Source organism: Acanthochromis polyacanthus, chromosome 11 (genome assembly GCF_021347895.1).
Source record: "Acanthochromis polyacanthus isolate Apoly-LR-REF ecotype Palm Island chromosome 11, KAUST_Apoly_ChrSc, whole genome shotgun sequence".
NCBI classification, from domain to species: Eukaryota; Metazoa; Chordata; class Actinopteri; family Pomacentridae; genus Acanthochromis; species Acanthochromis polyacanthus.
The window spans coordinates 39,837,668-39,845,076 of NC_067123.1; the positions used below are offsets into that span (position 1 = coordinate 39,837,668).

The window sequence follows — 7,409 nt, forward strand, 5'->3', positions numbered from 1 at the left end:
ACATGTATGATCAGAGTCCTGCCCTGATCACATCCATGTGATGAAATACACCCCCTGTCAAAAGTTGTAGGACAGGTTCTACTTTATTTGAATGAGACAGTGTCCTAAAACTTTTGACAGGGGGTGTATGTCATTGACTGTTACTCCTAACTTTGGTGTTAGTTCACCCAAATTGGATGTTTTTTTGGAATTTACTTAAGGACAAAGTGGCTTTATTATCCTCATCTTCATTTTACTTGAAGAATTCCCAAGAAAATGAATAACATTAGCTCAAATGGAAATAAATGAGAGTTATCCAGTCAAACTTGATCACTGTGTTTGACTAGTAATAAAATCTTTTTTGTTTGATTTTTGTTCACAAAAGCCAGCAATTAACTTCACGAGTAAAATATTGTCAAAGCAGCAAAAATTAAAACTACAAGACAAAACCTGTTAGCCCGCAGAAATGATCTTGAACTTATTGTGCATTTTCAGTTCATCATCTGTTGATTGTTTACTTCAGACCGTTGATAATGACGTCACCTGTTGAGTCAGACGATGACAAAGATTAAATTCTGACTTTATGTTCAAGTGACAGTCGTTGCAGATGTGTGAAAATAATAAATAGTGGTAATGTTATTGAGCTGAACATACTGGTTTTCTGCCAGAGAAGTTCTGGTTATGTTCAGCCCAAAAGAACAACCAGGACGCCACCTTATGCTCACCTTTCTGGCAATTTGAAACAGAACTATTGTGTTTTTTTTAAAGACAAAATCTTGGTCGGACAAACAAACAAGGTGTCCAAAAGCCAACTTTTTCTACTCAAATGTAGGAATGGCACTGGTTCTGATAGAAATATCAGTCTTCCATTTTAACGTCTTTTTTCCCCTCTGGCCATTTACAAACCTTAAGGGTGTTAAATTGATTTGACATTAACTCTGGTGTTGCCTTAACATTGCATCAAGGAGCTATCTGCTATGCAAAGATGTAGTGGAGTAATGGTGGTAGTAATTATCAGAGTTGTGTTGAAATCTGGCTTCCTGGTTTTATGTTCTGTGCAGGTTAGTGCATGTGTATACCTCCCGTTGAAACTGTTGTTCCTCCCTGCACTTAGACTGACAGCATGACCTGTAAAGTTAAATGTACAGTCTGGTGCCCTAATAATCCAAAGAATTGAAAGCATTTTATTGATGTCACATATCTATTTAATACGCACTCGTTTATTTCGTGTCAGCCTTTGCTTCTTTTTCTTTACTCATGTCTGCTCTGCTCTGGTCTTTGTGTGTCAGTTTTTGTTCACTTCAGTTTGAAAAATCAAACAGAAATGAGTGAAGAAAAGGAGAAGCTGTCTTGTTTTGTGGACTTAAACTACATTAGAATGTATGACCATTAGGCACTAATTCACAACTATTTTATTTGGAAGACTGCACATATCAGAAGGCCAGCTTCGCACATGAAAAAAAAACATTTCCCACATGGCACTGTGGATATACATGTGACACAAACAACCAATCACAACGTCCCAGAGATGCTGCATTCAAGATGCTAAATAAACTAAATAACCAGTGAATATTACAGAAGCGACAGGTGAAGATAAAGTCACCCATTATGACCATTCGTTGTGTTCTACTGTGCTAGCATGGGCTAACAGTTGTGGCTGGGCTCTTTTTTGTTGGCTCTTTTGTGTAGATGTGCCTGTTTGTTTTGGTTGTTGGTTCTGAATGTTGCACAGAGAATCCTAGAAGTCACTTCCACCCAAACCATGACTTCCCCCTGACCCATTAGTTTGTGCACCTAAAGCGAGAAAAACTGAGCTTCCCCGGAGTCGTATTAGAAGTTATTTATTTTCTGTAGCTGTGAAGGGAAAACGCAAACATGAGATGACATTTCGTTTGGTTTCGTGTCATGTGTTGCCACAGAGAGTCTGCAGAAACACAATGACACACGCAGACAAACCGCGCATTACAGTCCTATTTTACATTCATGGCTGAAGAATCATAACTGACATACAGAGCTGTGTGTTCTCTCTCCATCTCCTCGTCATTCCCTCAGAAAGACACATGCACAAATGCGCGCACACACACACACACACACACACACACACACACACACACACAGAGTCTGAAACCCACATCTCCTCCCTCCCTCCCCCACCGTCCTCATTGCTGCTCGTCTCCTCTTTTCTCTCTGATGGAGTCGAGCTCAGAGGGGCGCTGGGTCTCCTGCTGGCTTTCATCAGGCAAGGCATCGCGAACACACACACAGAGACACGCACACACACACGCTTCAAGAGCGTGTCCCATGCACAAGTTTATTGAGGATGCACACAAACATGTAACACACACCGTCAGGTTTCCATCACTTCCATTGACATTACATTGATTTGCACTGATTCAATGTAGATTCGCTATAATCCTAATTCAATCTTAATTTAATTTGAATTTAAACATAAAATTTAATGATACATATTGATGTTCGGGGGCTTTTTGTCATCCAAAGCAAGTCAAATCCCCACTCACACACATTTATGTCCCCACAATACGAGTAAAACTCCACATCCTCCCTCCTTGCCCTCCTGCAGATGCCAATATTAAGTCAGCCAGCTCCGACTTTATTACCACACCATGAGATCAGATTAAAGGAACTTTATTGTCCTTCCTTCTTCAAGGTCCTTAAAGTCCTGATCTCAGTCAGACTTTGCATATTTAAAGCATCAGCTATGAATCAAAAAATGACAGCAGTGCACCTAAATAAAGGCCTCACGGAAGCAGACAGGCTTCAGTCATTATGAAGGAAGACTCAGCTGAAGAAGTAAGACGTGATGCTGAACGCAGCCAGGAACAAAATGCTCATTGGGCAAACAGAACAATGAAATAATTTTGCATGCATCTTGCTGCTTTTGTTTGTAGAAGAATTTGCGATGTTTTAATGATTGAGAACGCCGTCAGCAAAAATATGGAGCTATATTTTAACAAATACACTCAAAGAAATTTTTTTGATCAACTTATGAGTTGTTTGAATTGATAAAACTTGAATCATTTTCTTCTTGTTAAGTGACCAGTTTGCATGGCTACCAGGGCCGGCCGCTGGCATAAACACTCTATCCCGTTGTTTATAGCCACATCCACTAGAGGGGGCCACACCACAATAAGTGTGTGATTCGCATTTTGTCCCTGTCTCGGATACATTTAAAAAAATATATATATTTGCTGTTAATCATGTGCATGTGTGTTTTAACCCAATTACAAGCTGTGCACGTGATTTGGTAGTTGCCCTGTGCATGTTTTGGGGCCACAAAAAAAAATCTTGCTTAGGGCCATCAAAGTCCTAGGGCCGGCCCTGATGGCTACAACAGATTTCAGGACAATTGAGGTTCCCAGTTTTCAAAGTATTTGCTTTGCCGAAACGCAGAACATGATTTTGTCATTAGACTTACATTTTTCCCCCTTTTCTGTAACCCTACTCGAAGCAAACAGCGGGTGAACTGAAGCAGAAAAATTTACATTAAAGTCATGATGTGAGACATACAACACTAAAAGAGCAGTAAATCCCAATTTTCCCCACTTTGGCTATCGTTAGAAAGCCAGCAGAAAGGCACAATGTATGATTTCAAGTTGATAGAATCCACAAATGTGAACTGCCATCTTTAAAAAAAACAAAAACTGATGATTTGAAACACCCCTATACTTCAGCTAAATACACTTTCTTTCCAGCATACTTTAGTTGATGCAGCTCAGATGGTTCTGACATTTTTTGCGATCCAAACTCTAGGATCAGCTGGATGCAGCAACAATAACCAGATGTTATTGGTTCAGGTGAAGGAGTTTATTGCGGAGTAGCAAAGTAACATAAAAAACAGTGATAACACAAAGAAATAAGGGCTGGCGGATGCTGTTAAATCAAAGAACCAAATAAAACCAAACGAAGGCTAACGGAGTTCACAAACAGAACTAAACTCCGTAGCCAAACCAAAACACAGCAGCAACACCCAACACAACAGAAACTATACACACAGTGTACAGAACTAACTAAACTAAACGGATGCCTCTAAACAGACAAAGGCTCAAGTTACGAAACAGCTTCTTTCTAAAGTTGGCAGACTGCTAACAGGAGCCACAGTCTCCATTAAAACTGGAAGCTCCACATGGAATCAGCAGCCGCCAACAGAAGTTCTAATTGTCTGTTGTCACCCCTCACTACCCCTACAGAACACAGCACAAACCACTAAGAGGTACCAGCACAAACTGGTTCCATCAAACCAGCAGAAAGGGGTCTTGGCTGCAGATATATACTCATGTGCAGTGATTGCTGGGATGTTGCGGGAGGAGGAGTTGTGGTGGTGAACCAATCCGGTGGATCAGGAGGAGTGGAGGACCAGGGAGGAGGTCTGAAGCTCCAGGATAATCACTCCTCATGAGCACCAGGTGAGATCTGGAGCTCCGTCTTCAGCCAGCTGGAATCAATCACAGCTCCAAACACAGATACCAGCGGCCGTTATGCATTATGTGCTGAGAATCATTGCTCCATCAGGAAACCTCTTCTAGGGGTTTGGACTGAACGTGATTCAGCTCCTTCTCGCTTCATTTACTCTAGAAATAAATTTGAGAACACACTTAAAAAAAATACTCATCCACGCTGCAAGAAAATATCTCCTCTCGTACAGATGTCTGTGTAGGTTCTCATTCATCCAGGTCATGGCTATCCAAAGTAGTTTAAATCAATCAGGTGGACTTTAAGAAAGTTCCTTAAAGACGTTTCACCTCTCATCCAAGAGGCTTCTTCAGCTCTGGTGGTGGTTGGTGTTGCCTCAGGTTTTAAACCTCTGAGGTGTGTCCTGGGCACACCAACCACCACCAGAACTGAAGAAGCCTTTTGGATTAGAGGTGAAACGTCTTCAAGGAACTTTCTCAACCCATAAGAACCCACGGTGACACCAGTGTAACAGGCACTTTGAGTGCCCCAGTCTCTTCCTATAAAGTCTTATGTCTGACCTTAACTTATTAAGTCCTTTAAGGAAAAATGGATTTGGGTTCTTATGGGTTAAAGTCCAGTGGATTGATTTAAACTACTTTGGATCTCCTCTCGTACAGATGGCACTGAACAGGTTTTTTTCTGTAACTGAAGGATGACACCACTTCAGCAGTGTTCTTCATTACTATGGACATACCAGCAGTGAAGTGGTTTACTTCAGTACAGATTGAAGTTACAGATGTTTCCCTTTTTCTGACTTCATTCTGTTTACTCCATGACATTTGTCCAACAAAGTTACTTTGCACATTTACGTTTTACCTGAAAAACATCCGTTTATAAAACGTGAGGCATTGCCACAGATTCTCCTCCCAAAAATATAAGAAAGCAGCTTCACATCCAGCAACATGAACGTTCAACACTAATATCAGTCTGTTATATGGAACCAAATGTTTACTAATGCAGCACTGAAACCTTTTGAATTCTTGATTACTTTGGATTTGAATGCGTAACTTCTACTTAAGATTATCTTCAAGCGCTGGAACCTGCTCACTGTAATCTGCTTTATGTTTTGACCAAAATAACCCAAGCAGACCTTCAAATATGTATCAATCCACTGCTCAAAGTAGTTCTCAACTAATGTGCTGTTGCTCTCTTCTCACTAAATTACTCAAACTTTTAGAAAATACAACAATATACGTGAGAGTTTTTGAGTCTGCTCTGAAAGCCTGCAGACAGTGTAGGAGGCGGAAAATGCAGGTTTGGTGGTTTAAAGGGATTTTGTAGAGAAAATCACAATATCAAAGATATAATATCAGAACTCCACCGACAAACCCAACAGTTGATGACCTTTCTATTTCACATGTCTGTTTCCTACGTGGAAAAGCATGTTTTTCTGAGGCATAAAGAGTTATTTTGTGCTATAGATCTAAATAAACAGAATGCAGCAGGAAAAATATCAACATAAAAAGTCTCAAAGGAGACATCAAAGCTGCACACATGCCATATATCACCTTATAATATTTCTAAATCTTAAATGTGAGTCCCAGATGTGTGCAATTAAGTTCTGTATTCTGTAAAAGTCTGGTCATGTGTAACAGGTGAAATATGGCAGAACTGGTCTGACGCACACACGCGCGCGCGCGCGCACACACACACACACACACACACACACACACACACACACACACACACACACACACACACACACACACACACACACACACTAATGAGACCTAATGGCTTCTGACAGCACAGTGGAGTTGTCATCACGGTTGCGGCGCTGCAGTAACACTAATCTGGATCGCGGCTTCCCGTCTCGTTCTCCCTTCATTATAGCTCACCTGAGCCCAGTCCAGCCCGCTCCATTGGATTTCTGTCCCTTCCACTCTGTCGGCTCTCTTGCAGTCCGGTACGGCACACTCAGTCCAGCCCAGAGTTAAAAAAAGAGACGCGACAGCTGGCCAGTAATTACACTACCGGCAATGGTAATGTGATTTATTAGGTCAAGCTGAAGCAGTGAATAAGTCACTCAGGCAGGTGGTCAGGAAGTCAGTACGGGGTTGGATTCTCCTCTGCCTTCAAAATCTCACTGCATCTGGCACCCTCTAGTGGACGGACTGGTGAAGTGTGGCTTGTGTGTCAGTGCTGGAACTGTCCAGAAATACAGTATGCCTAATATGCTGCCTTTAGGAGACATCAGTCAATAAGTCAAACAAAGCTGCAACCGCTAACTGCAGGATGCATGTTTTTCTTCTTTTCTGAAATCAAAATGTTTATAAAATCAGCTCAAAAAGGCCCACTTTTGATGTTATTGCTACCAGTGGTGAAAGAAGTGTTGAGATCCTTTGGAAAGTAATAAAAGAAGAAGTAAAATACCAATAAAACAAAGGAATTACCAGGAAAATGTAGTTAAAAAACGTCTGCACAGTGGCTCGGTGGTTAGCACGTTTACCTTACAGCTCAGGGATTTGGGGGTTTTGGGGAAATAAACACTAAATTTTCTGCATTTCGATGACCTTTTAGGCACCAGTTTGTGCCTTTTCTGTATCAGTTAATGGAGGATCTTTCTTTATTTGTGTAAAGGCAACAATTCAAAATATAGGAATCTAGATGGATCTAATTACATTTTCCAGAATACATTCAGGTGTATGAGCTCAACTTTAAGACAACAGCATTGAGGAAAAAAGAAAAATAAGAAAAAAACACACCCATAGCAGGCATTGATGTGTCCATAAGCAGTGTTTCAGTTTAGTTTTTTCTTTTCTTTTAAAAATAAAGGTCTTCTCATTCTTTCACATCCCCGGTTCGTGTCCCGGCCCTCCTGGGATCTTTCTGCATGAAGTTTGCATGTTCTCTCTGTGCACACGTGGGCTTTCTTCGGGTGAGGATTAAGCGGTGTATAGATAATAGATGGATGGATGTCGTTAAAATAATAAAGTAAAAGTCCTAGTTTGTTCCCT

The 7,409-nt window shown here is 41.0% G+C and overlaps 1 long non-coding RNA gene across 1 annotated transcript; it reads right to left on the reverse strand.

Annotated features, from left to right (window-relative positions):
• Positions 1-1,804: 1,804 nt before the first annotated feature.
• LOC127536041 (uncharacterized) lies at positions 1,805-6,526 on the reverse strand. Its single transcript, XR_007945033.1, has 2 exons — positions 6,291-6,526; positions 1,805-4,566 (listed from the first exon to the last, which is right to left on the reverse strand). It is a non-coding gene; the product is annotated as an uncharacterized LOC127536041 (long non-coding RNA).
• Positions 6,527-7,409: the final 883 nt, after the last annotated feature.